At 33.0% G+C, this 14,430-nt stretch overlaps 10 non-coding genes across 10 annotated transcripts; all 10 read right to left on the minus strand.

Annotated features, from left to right (window-relative positions):
• Positions 1 to 1,143: 1,143 nt before the first annotated feature.
• LOC137397808 (U1 spliceosomal RNA) lies at positions 1,144 to 1,307 on the minus strand. The gene has a single exon (XR_010978856.1). It is a non-coding gene; the product is annotated as a U1 spliceosomal RNA (small nuclear RNA).
• A 1,202-nt stretch (positions 1,308 to 2,509) lies between these two features.
• On the minus strand, positions 2,510 to 2,673 carry LOC137397747 (U1 spliceosomal RNA). The gene has a single exon (XR_010978797.1). It is a non-coding gene; the product is annotated as a U1 spliceosomal RNA (small nuclear RNA).
• A 1,195-nt stretch (positions 2,674 to 3,868) lies between these two features.
• LOC137397679 (U1 spliceosomal RNA) lies at positions 3,869 to 4,032 on the minus strand. Its single transcript, XR_010978733.1, has one exon. It is a non-coding gene; the product is annotated as a U1 spliceosomal RNA (small nuclear RNA).
• Positions 4,033 to 5,236: 1,204 nt separating this feature from the next.
• LOC137397809 (U1 spliceosomal RNA) lies at positions 5,237 to 5,400 on the minus strand. Its single transcript, XR_010978857.1, has one exon. It is a non-coding gene; the product is annotated as a U1 spliceosomal RNA (small nuclear RNA).
• Positions 5,401 to 6,603: 1,203 nt separating this feature from the next.
• Positions 6,604 to 6,767, minus strand: LOC137397810 (U1 spliceosomal RNA). The gene has a single exon (XR_010978858.1). It is a non-coding gene; the product is annotated as a U1 spliceosomal RNA (small nuclear RNA).
• Positions 6,768 to 7,970: 1,203 nt separating this feature from the next.
• On the minus strand, positions 7,971 to 8,134 carry LOC137397704 (U1 spliceosomal RNA). Its single transcript, XR_010978756.1, has one exon. It is a non-coding gene; the product is annotated as a U1 spliceosomal RNA (small nuclear RNA).
• Positions 8,135 to 9,337: 1,203 nt separating this feature from the next.
• Positions 9,338 to 9,501, minus strand: LOC137397811 (U1 spliceosomal RNA). Its single transcript, XR_010978859.1, has one exon. It is a non-coding gene; the product is annotated as a U1 spliceosomal RNA (small nuclear RNA).
• Positions 9,502 to 10,704: 1,203 nt separating this feature from the next.
• On the minus strand, positions 10,705 to 10,868 carry LOC137397705 (U1 spliceosomal RNA). The gene has a single exon (XR_010978757.1). It is a non-coding gene; the product is annotated as a U1 spliceosomal RNA (small nuclear RNA).
• Positions 10,869 to 12,071: 1,203 nt separating this feature from the next.
• On the minus strand, positions 12,072 to 12,235 carry LOC137397812 (U1 spliceosomal RNA). The gene has a single exon (XR_010978860.1). It is a non-coding gene; the product is annotated as a U1 spliceosomal RNA (small nuclear RNA).
• Positions 12,236 to 13,438: 1,203 nt separating this feature from the next.
• LOC137397680 (U1 spliceosomal RNA) lies at positions 13,439 to 13,602 on the minus strand. The gene has a single exon (XR_010978734.1). It is a non-coding gene; the product is annotated as a U1 spliceosomal RNA (small nuclear RNA).
• Positions 13,603 to 14,430: the final 828 nt, after the last annotated feature.

Here is a 14,430-nt window from a genome sequence, read left to right on the forward strand (position 1 = left end):
AAAACAAATTTTTACGCTAATCGAAATTAAACTTTGCTTATTGTTTCAATTATATTTTGAAAAAACTGAATAATTTGTTATGAATTAATTGAATAACTAGATGAAAGCACGCTTATACTTAAAACAATCTTTGCAGATTGACAATAGACAGGGGAAACGATTTTAAAATATGAAATCCATTAAATAAAGAACTAGCTTAAAATGAAAAAATGACGGTTTAAATTTAACTTTGGGCATTCGCCAATATTACATATTTCTATTATAATTAAAATATAACAAACAACTTCAAAGTAACAATGGAATAAACACATGAATCAACATCGAATAACATCTTATAATAACTTAGCCAAATTTTCGACAATACAAAACAATCACCAATGACAAACGTCTACACTCATCCGTGTTTGTTTCATCACAAAGTCGACATCAGATAACCTTAGAACCATGGTGAGTCGGCTGTTTAGGGTCATTAATGTTTTCTTGTGTTGCTTTTCAACTGTCGATTATAACAGTTGCAGTTCATAGTTACGTAAATATTGTAAACTTTCAATTTGATTGCTGCCTGTTTATGAACCATGCTTCCAATAGAGAATCAATATAAAAGCAGTGTTGTGAAAACGGCCTCGCTTCAATTGGACACTATCTACAGAAGTTAGCCATTTCAAAACTTTCCAACCTATTTGAATCCATAATACAAAATGATCAGTAGAAAGGCGTCCACAAACTAGTTCTAATATTGTCACAATAATATGAATATCAAATAACTTTTTTTGTTATTGCTGTAGTGTTTGCTACGATTTTACTAAAGGAATACCTGGGAAAATCGATTATCTCAATCATCAATATTATAGTCTCGTTAAACGTCTTAATCATATCCATTGTTTTATTTTATTAATTCAAAATGTGGTTTTTAATCTGAACTTAAGGAACTTCAATGAAAAATAATTTTCAGGAACACTACTGTATCAGCCCTTTTTTATAGCGTATATAGAATTTTAATAGGTTTAAGCATGAAAATATCGTTATATTTTGCACCGGCCGAAATCTGATTTGTCAGCGCAGCTGACCTGTTGACAAAGCGGCTATACTGTTTACAGCTATAGCTGTCAGAAAACAATCTGTAGATTTTTGTCATTATATTTTTAGGGGATAGCGCGAACGCAGTCCTCCACTACCAAAAATTATGCACCCGAGTTACCCACATTTGGGATAACCGCAGGCGTCAACCAAACCGAAGTGCAATGGTAAGGCCTCTTCCTGAGGAATCCACCTTCTTGATCATGGATATCCCTGTGCCAGGTAAGTATGAGTTGTGCTACCCTAGACATGTTAGTAGACTAAGCCATGCGCAAGTATAATGCAGTGTCAAAACAAATTTTTACGCTAATCGAAATTAAACTTTGCTTATTGTTTCAATTATATTTTGAAAAAACTGAATAATTTGTTATGAATTAATTGAATAACTAGATGAAAGCACGCTTATACTTAAAACAATCTTTGCAGATTGACAATAGACAGGGGAAACGATTTTAAAATATGAAATCCATTAAATAAAGAACTAGCTTAAAATGAAAAAATGACGGTTTAAATTTAACTTTGGGCATTCGCCAATATTACATATTTCTCATATAATTAAAATATAACAAACAACTTCAAAGTAACAATGGAATAAACACATGAATCAACATCGAATAACATCTTATAATAACTTAGTCAAATTTTCGACAATACAAAACAATCACCAATGACAAACGTCTACACTCATCCGTGTTTGTTTCATCACAAAGTCGACATCAGATAACCTTAGAACCATGGTGAGTCGGCTGTTTAGAGTCATTAATGTTTTCTTGTGTTGCTTTTCAACTGTCGATTATAACAGTTGCAGTTCATAGTTACGTAAATATTGTAAACTTTCAATTTGATTGCTGCCTGTTGATGAACCATGCTTCCAATAGAGAACCAATATAGAAGAAGTGTTGTGAAAACGGCCTCGCTTCAATTGAACACTATCTACAGCAGTTAGCCATTTCAAAACTTTCCAACCTATTTGAATCCTTAATACAAAATGATCAGTCGAAAGGCGTCCACAAACTAGTTCTAATATTGTCACAATAATATGAATATCAATTAACTTTTTTTGTTATTGCGGTAGTGTTTGCTACGAATTTACTAAAGGAGTACCTGGGAAAATCGATTATCTCAATCATCAATATTATAGTCTCGTTAAACGTCTTAATCATATCCATTGTTTTATTTTATTAATTCAAAATGTGGTTTTTAATCTGAACTTAAGGAACTTTAATGAAAAATAATTTTCAGGCACACTACTGTATCAGCCCTTTTTATAGTGTATATAGAATTTTAATAGGTTTAAACATGAAAATATCGTTATATTTTGCACCGGCTGAAATCTGATTTGTCAGCGCAGCTGACCTGTCGACAAAGCGGCTATACTGTTTACAGCTATAGCTGCCAGAAAACAATCTGTAGATTTTTGTCATTATATTTTTAGGGGATAGCGCGAACGCAGTCCCCCACTACCAAAAATTATGCACCCGAGTTACCCACATTTGGGATAATCGCAGGCGTCAACCAAACCAAAGTGCAATGGTAAAGCCTCTTCCTGAGGAATCCACCTTCTTGATCATGGATATCCCTGTGCCAGGTAAGTATGAGTTGTGCTACCCTAGACATGTTAGTAGACTAAGCCATGCGCAAGTATAGTGCAGTGTCAAAACAAATTTTTACGCTTTCCGAAATTAAACTTTGTTTATTGTTTCAAATATACTTTGAAAAAACTGAATCATTTGTTATGAATTATTTGAATACCTAGGTGAAAACACGCTTATACATGAAACAATATTTGTGGATTGACAATAAACCGGGGAAACGATTTTAAAATATGAAATCCATTAAATAAATAACTAGTTTAAAATGAAAAAATGACGGTTTAAATTTAACTTTGGGCATTCGCCAATATTAGATATTTCTAATATAATTAAAATATAACAAACAACTTCAAAGTAACAATGGAATAAACACATGAATCAACATCGAATAACATCTTATAATAACTTAGTCAAAGTTTCGACAATACAAAACAATCACCAATGACAAACGTCTACACTCATGGGTGTTTGTTTCATCACAAAGTCGACATCAGATAACCTTAGAACCATGGTGAGTCGGCTGTTTAGGGTCATTAATGTTTTCTTGTGTTGCTTTTCAACTGTCGATTATAACAGTTGCAGTTCATAGTTACGTAAATATTGTAAACTTTCAATTTGATTGCTGCTTGTTTATGAACCATGCTTCCAATAGAGAATCAATATAGAAGAAGTGTTGTGAAAACGGCCTCGCTTCAATTGAACACTACCTACGGAAGATAACTATTTCAAAACTTTCCAACCTATTTGAATCCATAATTCAAAATGATCAGTAGAAAGGCGTCCACAAACTAGTTCTAATATTGTCACAATAATATGAATATCAGTTAACCTTTTTTGGTATTGCTGTAGTGTTTGCTACTAAAGGAATACCTAGGAAGATCGATTATCTCAATCATCAATATTATAGTCTCGTTAAACGTCTTAATCATATCCATTGTTTTATTTTATTAATTCAAAATGTGGTTTTTAATCTGAACTTAAGGAACTTTAATGAAAAATAATTTTCAGGCACACTACTGTATCAGCCCTTTTTTATAGTGTATATAGAATTTTAATAGGTTTAAACATGAAAATATCGTTATATTTTGCACCGGCTGAAATCTGATTTGTCAGCGCAGCTGACCTGTCGACAAAGCGGCTATACTGTTTACAGCTATAGCTGCCAGAAAACAATCTGTAGATTTTTGTCATTATATTTTTAGGGGATAGCGCGAACGCAGTCCCCCACTACCAAAAATTATGCACCCGAGTTACCCACATTTGGGATAATCGCAGGCGTCAACCAAACCGAAGTGCAATGGTAAGGCCTCTTCCTGAGGATTCCACTTTCTTGATCATGGATATCCCTGTGCCAGGTAAGTATGAGTTGTGCTACCCTAGACATGTTATTAGACTAAGCCATGCGCAAGTATAATGCAGTGTCAAAACCAAAATTTTACGTTAATCGAAATTAAACTTTGCTTATTGTTTCAATTATACTTTGAAAAAACTGAATAATTTGTTATGAATTAATTGAATAACTAGATGAAAGCAAGCTTATACTTAAAACAATATTTGCGGATTGACAATAGACAGGGGAAACGATTTTAAAATATGAAATCCATTAAATAAATAACTAGTTTAAAATGAAAAAATGACGGTTTAAATTTAACTTTGGGCATTCGCCAATATTACATAATTCTAATATAATTAAAATATAACAAACAACTTCAAAGTAACAATGGAATAAACACATGAATCAACATCGAATAACATCTTATAATAACTTAGTCAAATTTTCGACAATACAAAACAATCACCAATGACAAACGTCTACACTCATCCGTGTTTGTTTCATCACAAAGTCGACATCAGATAACCTTAGAACCATGGTGAGTCGGCTGTTTAGGGTCATTAATGTTTTCTTGTGTTGCTTTTCAACTGTTGATTATAACAGTTGCAGTTCATAGTTACGTAAATATTGTAAACTTTCAATTTGATTGCTGCCTGTTTATGAACCATGCTTCCAATAGAGAACCAATATAGAAGAAGTGTTGTGAAAACGGCCTCGCTTCAATTGAACACTACCTACGGAAGATAACTATTTCAAAACTTTCCAACCTATTTGAATCCATAATACAAAATGATCAGTAGAAAGGCGTCCACAAACTAGTTCTAATATTGTCACAATAATATGAATATCAATTAACCTTTTTTGTTATTGCTGTAGTGTTTGCTACGATTTTACTAAAGGAATACCTGGGAAAATCGATTATCTCAATCATCAATATTATAGTCTCGTTAAACGTCTTAATCATATCCATTGTTTTATTTTATTAATTCAAAATGTGGTTTTTAATCTGAACTTAAGGAACTTCAATGAAAAATAATTTTCAAGAACACTACTGTATCAGCCCTTTTTTATAGCCTATATAGAATTTTAATAGGTTTAAGCATGAAAATATCGTTATATTTTGCACCGGCCGAAATCTGATTTGTCAGCGCAGCTGACCTGTTGACAAAGCGGCTATACTGTTTACAGCTATAGCTGTCAGAAAACAATCTGTAGATTTTTGTCATTATATTTTTAGGGGATAGCGCGAACGCAGTCCTCCACTACCAAAAATTATGCACCCGAGTTACCCACATTTGGGATAACCGCAGGCGTCAACCAAACCGAAGTGCAATGGTAAGGCCTCTTCCTGAGGAATCCACCTTCTTGATCATGGATATCCCTGTGCCAGGTAAGTATGAGTTGTGCTACCCTAGACATGTTAGTAGACTAAGCCATGCGCAAGTATAATGCAGTGTCAAAACAAATTTTTACGCTAATCGAAATTAAACTTTGCTTATTGTTTCAATTATATTTTGAAAAAACTGAATAATTTGTTATGAATTAATTGAATAACTAGATGAAAGCACGCTTATACTTAAAACAATCTTTGCAGATTGACAATAGACAGGGGAAACGATTTTAAAATATGAAATCCATTAAATAAAGAACTAGCTTAAAATGAAAAAATGACGGTTTAAATTTAACTTTGGGCATTCGCCAATATTACATATTTCTCATATAATTAAAATATAACAAACAACTTCAAAGTAACAATGGAATAAACACATGAATCAACATCGAATAACATCTTATAATAACTTAGTCAAATTTTCGACAATACAAAACAATCACCAATGACAAACGTCTACACTCATCCGTGTTTGTTTCATCACAAAGTCGACATCAGATAACCTTAGAACCATGGTGAGTCGGCTGTTTAGAGTCATTAATGTTTTCTTGTGTTGCTTTTCAACTGTCGATTATAACAGTTGCAGTTCATAGTTACGTAAATATTGTAAACTTTCAATTTGATTGCTGCCTGTTTATGAACCATGCTTCCAATAGAGAACCAATATAGAAGCAGTGTTGTGAAAACGGCCTCGCTTCAATTGGACACTATCTACAGAAGTTAGCCATTTCAAAACTTTCCAACCTATTTGAATCCATAATACAAAATGATCAGTAGAAAGGCGTCCACAAACTAGTTCTAATATTGTCACAATAATATGAATATCAAATAACTTTTTTTGTTATTGCTGTAGTGTTTGCTACGATTTTACTAAAGGAATACCTGGGAAAATCGATTATCTCAATCATCAATATTATAGTCTCGTTAAACGTCTTAATCATATCCATTGTTTTATTTTATTAATTCAAAATGTGGTTTTTAATCTGAACTTAAGGAACTTTAATGAAAAATAATTTTCAGGAACACTACTGTATCAGCCCTTTTTTATAGCGTATATAGAATTTTAATAGGTTTAAGCATGAAAATATCGTTATATTTTGCACCGGCCGAAATCTGATTTGTCAGCGCAGCTGACCTGTTGACAAAGCGGCTATACTGTTTACAGCTATAGCTGTCAGAAAACAATCTGTAGATTTTTGTCATTATATTTTTAGGGGATAGCGCGAACGCAGTCCTCCACTACCAAAAATTATGCACCCGAGTTACCCACATTTGGGATAACCGCAGGCGTCAACCAAACCGAAGTGCAATGGTAAGGCCTCTTCCTGAGGAATCCACCTTCTTGATCATGGATATCCCTGTGCCAGGTAAGTATGAGTTGTGCTACCCTAGACATGTTAGTAGACTAAGCCATGCGCAAGTATAATGCAGTGTCAAAACAAATTTTTACGCTAATCGAAATTAAACTTTGCTTATTGTTTCAATTATATTTTGAAAAAACTGAATAATTTGTTATGAATTAATTGAATAACTAGATGAAAGCACGCTTATACTTAAAACAATCTTTGCAGATTGACAATAGACAGGGGAAACGATTTTAAAATATGAAATCCATTAAATAAAGAACTAGCTTAAAATGAAAAAATGACGGTTTAAATTTAACTTTGGGCATTCGCCAATATTACATATTTCTCATATAATTAAAATATAACAAACAACTTCAAAGTAACAATGGAATAAACACATGAATCAACATCGAATAACATCTTATAATAACTTAGTCAAATTTTCGACAATACAAAACAATCACCAATGACAAACGTCTACACTCATCCGTGTTTGTTTCATCACAAAGTCGACATCAGATAACCTTAGAACCATGGTGAGTCGGCTGTTTAGGGTCATTAATGTTTTCTTGTGTTGCTTTTCAACTGTTGATTATAACAGTTGCAGTTCATAGTTACGTAAATATTGTAAACTTTCAATTTGATTGCTGCCTGTTTATGAACCATGCTTCCAATAGAGAACCAATATAGAAGAAGTGTTGTGAAAACGGCCTCGCTTCAATTGAACACTACCTACGGAAGATAACTATTTCAAAACTTTCCAACCTATTTGAATCCATAATACAAAATGATCAGTAGAAAGGCGTCCACAAACTAGTTCTAATATTGTCACAATAATATGAATATCAAATAACTTTTTTTGTTATTGCTGTAGTGTTTGCTACGATTTTACTAAAGGAATACCTGGGAAAATCGATTATCTCAATCATCAATATTATAGTCTCGTTAAACGTCTTAATCATATCCATTGTTTTATTTTATTAATTCAAAATGTGGTTTTTAATCTGAACTTAAGGAACTTCAATGAAAAATAATTTTCAGGAACACTACTGTATCAGCCCTTTTTTATAGCGTATATAGAATTTTAATAGGTTTAAGCATGAAAATATCGTTATATTTTGCACCGGCCGAAATCTGATTTGTCAGCGCAGCTGACCTGTTGACAAAGCGGCTATACTGTTTACAGCTATAGCTGTCAGAAAACAATCTGTAGATTTTTGTCATTATATTTTTAGGGGATAGCGCGAACGCAGTCCCCCACTACCAAAAATTATGCACCCGAGTTACCCACATTTGGGATAACCGCAGGCGTCAACCAAACCGAAGTGCAATGGTAAGGCCTCTTCCTGAGGAATCCACCTTCTTGATCATGGATATCCTTGTGCCAGGTAAGTATGAGTTGTGCTACCCTGGACATGTTAGTAGACTAAGCCATGCGCAATTATAATGCAGTGTCAAAACAAATTTTTACGCTAATCGAAATTAAACTTTGCTTATTGTTTCAATTATATTTTGAAAAAACTGAATAATTTGTTATGAATTAATTGAATAACTAGATGAAAGCACGCTTATACTTAAAACAATCTTTGCAGATTGACAATAGACAGGGGAAACGATTTTAAAATATGAAATCCATTAAATAAAGAACTAGCTTAAAATGAAAAAATGACGGTTTAAATTTAACTTTGGGCATTCGCCAATATTACATATTTCTATTATAATTAAAATATAACAAACAACTTCAAAGTAACAATGGAATAAACACATGAATCAACATCGAATAACATCTTATAATAACTTAGCCAAATTTTCGACAATACAAAACAATCACCAATGACAAACGTCTACACTCATCCGTGTTTGTTTCATCACAAAGTCGACATCAGATAACCTTAGAACCATGGTGAGTCGGCTGTTTAGGGTCATTAATGTTTTCTTGTGTTGCTTTTCAACTGTCGATTATAACAGTTGCAGTTCATAGTTACGTAAATATTGTAAACTTTCAATTTGATTGCTGCCTGTTTATGAACCATGCTTCCAATAGAGAATCAATATAAAAGCAGTGTTGTGAAAACGGCCTCGCTTCAATTGGACACTATCTACAGAAGTTAGCCATTTCAAAACTTTCCAACCTATTTGAATCCATAATACAAAATGATCAGTAGAAAGGCGTCCACAAACTAGTTCTAATATTGTCACAATAATATGAATATCAAATAACTTTTTTTGTTATTGCTGTAGTGTTTGCTACGATTTTACTAAAGGAATACCTGGGAAAATCGATTATCTCAATCATCAATATTATAGTCTCGTTAAACGTCTTAATCATATCCATTGTTTTATTTTATTAATTCAAAATGTGGTTTTTAATCTGAACTTAAGGAACTTCAATGAAAAATAATTTTCAGGAACACTACTGTATCAGCCCTTTTTTATAGCGTATATAGAATTTTAATAGGTTTAAGCATGAAAATATCGTTATATTTTGCACCGGCCGAAATCTGATTTGTCAGCGCAGCTGACCTGTTGACAAAGCGGCTATACTGTTTACAGCTATAGCTGTCAGAAAACAATCTGTAGATTTTTGTCATTATATTTTTAGGGGATAGCGCGAACGCAGTCCTCCACTACCAAAAATTATGCACCCGAGTTACCCACATTTGGGATAACCGCAGGCGTCAACCAAACCGAAGTGCAATGGTAAGGCCTCTTCCTGAGGAATCCACCTTCTTGATCATGGATATCCCTGTGCCAGGTAAGTATGAGTTGTGCTACCCTAGACATGTTAGTAGACTAAGCCATGCGCAAGTATAATGCAGTGTCAAAACAAATTTTTACGCTAATCGAAATTAAACTTTGCTTATTGTTTCAATTATATTTTGAAAAAACTGAATAATTTGTTATGAATTAATTGAATAACTAGATGAAAGCACGCTTATACTTAAAACAATCTTTGCAGATTGACAATAGACAGGGGAAACGATTTTAAAATATGAAATCCATTAAATAAAGAACTAGCTTAAAATGAAAAAATGACGGTTTAAATTTAACTTTGGGCATTCGCCAATATTACATATTTCTCATATAATTAAAATATAACAAACAACTTCAAAGTAACAATGGAATAAACACATGAATCAACATCGAATAACATCTTATAATAACTTAGTCAAATTTTCGACAATACAAAACAATCACCAATGACAAACGTCTACACTCATCCGTGTTTGTTTCATCACAAAGTCGACATCAGATAACCTTAGAACCATGGTGAGTCGGCTGTTTAGAGTCATTAATGTTTTCTTGTGTTGCTTTTCAACTGTCGATTATAACAGTTGCAGTTCATAGTTACGTAAATATTGTAAACTTTCAATTTGATTGCTGCCTGTTTATGAACCATGCTTCCAATAGAGAACCAATATAGAAGCAGTGTTGTGAAAACGGCCTCGCTTCAATTGGACACTATCTACAGAAGTTAGCCATTTCAAAACTTTCCAACCTATTTGAATCCATAATACAAAATGATCAGTAGAAAGGCGTCCACAAACTAGTTCTAATATTGTCACAATAATATGAATATCAAATAACTTTTTTTGTTATTGCTGTAGTGTTTGCTACGATTTTACTAAAGGAATACCTGGGAAAATCGATTATCTCAATCATCAATATTATAGTCTCGTTAAACGTCTTAATCATATCCATTGTTTTATTTTATTAATTCAAAATGTGGTTTTTAATCTGAACTTAAGGAACTTCAATGAAAAATAATTTTCAGGAACACTACTGTATCAGCCCTTTTTTATAGCGTATATAGAATTTTAATAGGTTTAAGCATGAAAATATCGTTATATTTTGCACCGGCCGAAATCTGATTTGTCAGCGCAGCTGACCTGTTGACAAAGCGGCTATACTGTTTACAGCTATAGCTGTCAGAAAACAATCTGTAGATTTTTGTCATTATATTTTTAGGGGATAGCGCGAACGCAGTCCCCCACTACCAAAAATTATGCACCCGAGTTACCCACATTTGGGATAACCGCAGGCGTCAACCAAACCGAAGTGCAATGGTAAGGCCTCTTCCTGAGGAATCCACCTTCTTGATCATGGATATCCTTGTGCCAGGTAAGTATGAGTTGTGCTACCCTGGACATGTTAGTAGACTAAGCCATGCGCAATTATAATGCAGTGTCAAAACAAATTTTTACGCTAATCGAAATTAAACTTTGCTTATTGTTTCAATTATATTTTGAAAAAACTGAATAATTTGTTATGAATTAATTGAATAACTAGATGAAAGCACGCTTATACTTAAAACAATCTTTGCAGATTGACAATAGACAGGGGAAACGATTTTAAAATATGAAATCCATTAAATAAAGAACTAGCTTAAAATGAAAAAATGACGGTTTAAATTTAACTTTGGGCATTCGCCAATATTACATATTTCTATTATAATTAAAATATAACAAACAACTTCAAAGTAACAATGGAATAAACACATGAATCAACATCGAATAACATCTTATAATAACTTAGCCAAATTTTCGACAATACAAAACAATCACCAATGACAAACGTCTACACTCATCCGTGTTTGTTTCATCACAAAGTCGACATCAGATAACCTTAGAACCATGGTGAGTCGGCTGTTTAGGGTCATTAATGTTTTCTTGTGTTGCTTTTCAACTGTCGATTATAACAGTTGCAGTTCATAGTTACGTAAATATTGTAAACTTTCAATTTGATTGCTGCCTGTTTATGAACCATGCTTCCAATAGAGAATCAATATAAAAGCAGTGTTGTGAAAACGGCCTCGCTTCAATTGGACACTATCTACAGAAGTTAGCCATTTCAAAACTTTCCAACCTATTTGAATCCATAATACAAAATGATCAGTAGAAAGGCGTCCACAAACTAGTTCTAATATTGTCACAATAATATGAATATCAAATAACTTTTTTTGTTATTGCTGTAGTGTTTGCTACGATTTTACTAAAGGAATACCTGGGAAAATCGATTATCTCAATCATCAATATTATAGTCTCGTTAAACGTCTTAATCATATCCATTGTTTTATTTTATTAATTCAAAATGTGGTTTTTAATCTGAACTTAAGGAACTTCAATGAAAAATAATTTTCAGGAACACTACTGTATCAGCCCTTTTTTATAGCGTATATAGAATTTTAATAGGTTTAAGCATGAAAATATCGTTATATTTTGCACCGGCCGAAATCTGATTTGTCAGCGCAGCTGACCTGTTGACAAAGCGGCTATACTGTTTACAGCTATAGCTGTCAGAAAACAATCTGTAGATTTTTGTCATTATATTTTTAGGGGATAGCGCGAACGCAGTCCTCCACTACCAAAAATTATGCACCCGAGTTACCCACATTTGGGATAACCGCAGGCGTCAACCAAACCGAAGTGCAATGGTAAGGCCTCTTCCTGAGGAATCCACCTTCTTGATCATGGATATCCCTGTGCCAGGTAAGTATGAGTTGTGCTACCCTAGACATGTTAGTAGACTAAGCCATGCGCAAGTATAATGCAGTGTCAAAACAAATTTTTACGCTAATCGAAATTAAACTTTGCTTATTGTTTCAATTATATTTTGAAAAAACTGAATAATTTGTTATGAATTAATTGAATAACTAGATGAAAGCACGCTTATACTTAAAACAATCTTTGCAGATTGACAATAGACAGGGGAAACGATTTTAAAATATGAAATCCATTAAATAAAGAACTAGCTTAAAATGAAAAAATGACGGTTTAAATTTAACTTTGGGCATTCGCCAATATTACATATTTCTCATATAATTAAAATATAACAAACAACTTCAAAGTAACAATGGAATAAACACATGAATCAACATCGAATAACATCTTATAATAACTTAGTCAAATTTTCGACAATACAAAACAATCACCAATGACAAACGTCTACACTCATCCGTGTTTGTTTCATCACAAAGTCGACATCAGATAACCTTAGAACCATGGTGAGTCGGCTGTTTAGAGTCATTAATGTTTTCTTGTGTTGCTTTTCAACTGTCGATTATAACAGTTGCAGTTCATAGTTACGTAAATATTGTAAACTTTCAATTTGATTGCTGCCTGTTGATGAACCATGCTTCCAATAGAGAACCAATATAGAAGAAGTGTTGTGAAAACGGCCTCGCTTCAATTGAACACTATCTACAGCAGTTAGCCATTTCAAAACTTTCCAACCTATTTGAATCCTTAATACAAAATGATCAGTCGAAAGGCGTCCACAAACTAGTTCTAATATTGTCACAATAATATGAATATCAATTAACTTTTTTTGTTATTGCGGTAGTGTTTGCTACGAATTTACTAAAGGAGTACCTGGGAAAATCGATTATCTCAATCATCAATATTATAGTCTCGTTAAACGTCTTAATCATATCCATTGTTTTATTTTATTAATTCAAAATGTGGTTTTTAATCTGAACTTAAGGAACTTTAATGAAAAATAATTTTCAGGCACACTACTGTATCAGCCCTTTTTTATAGTGTATATAGAATTTTAATAGGTTTAAACATGAAAATATCGTTATATTTTGCACCGGCTGAAATCTGATTTGTCAGCGCAGCTGACCTGTCGACAAAGCGGCTATACTGTTTACAGCTATAGCTGCCAGAAAACAATCTGTAGATTTTTGTCATTATATTTTTAGGGGATAGCGCGAACGCAGTCCCCCACTACCAAAAATTATGCACCCGAGTTACCCACATTTGGGATAATCGCAGGCGTCAACCAAACCGAAGTGCAATGGTAAGGCCTCTTCCTGAGGATTCCACTTTCTTGATCATGGATATCCCTGTGCCAGGTAAGTATGAGTTGTGCTACCCTAGACATGTTAGTAGACTAAGCCATGCGCAAGTATAATGCAGTGTCAAAACCAAATTCTTACGTTAATCGAAATTAAACTTTGCTTATTGTTTCAATTATACTTTGAAAAAACTGAATAATTTGTTATGAATTAATTGAATAACTAGATGAAAGCACGCTTATACTTAAAACAATATTTGCGGATTGACAATAGACAGGGGAAACGATTTTAAAATATGAAATCCATTAAATAAATAACTAGTTTAAAATGAAAAAATGACGGTTTAAATTTAACTTTGGGCATTCGCCAATATTACATAATTCTAATATAATTAAAATATAACAAACAACTTCAAAGTAACAATGGAATAAACACATGAATCAACATCGAATAACATCTTATAATAACTTAGTCAAATTTTCGACAATACAAAACAATCACCAATGACAAACGTCTACACTCATCCGTGTTTGTTTCATCACAAAGTCGACATCAGATAACCTTAGAACCATGGTGAGTCGGCTGTTTAGGGTCATTAATGTTTTCTTGTGTTGCTTTTCAACTGTTGATTATAACAGTTGCAGTTCATAGTTACGTAAATATTGTAAACTTTCAATTTGATTGCTGCCTGTTTATGAACCATGCTTCCAATAGAGAACCAATATAGAAGAAGTGTTGTGAAAACGGCCTCGCTTCAATTGAACACTATCTACGGAAGATAACTATTTCAAAACTTTCCAACCTATTTGAATCCATAATACAAAATGATCAGTAGAAAGGCGTCCACAAACTAGTTCTAATATTGTCACAATAATATGAATATCAATTAACCT

The sequence above is a fragment of the Watersipora subatra genome, chromosome 5 (assembly GCF_963576615.1).
Source record: "Watersipora subatra chromosome 5, tzWatSuba1.1, whole genome shotgun sequence".
NCBI classification, from domain to species: Eukaryota; Metazoa; Bryozoa; class Gymnolaemata; order Cheilostomatida; family Watersiporidae; genus Watersipora; species Watersipora subatra.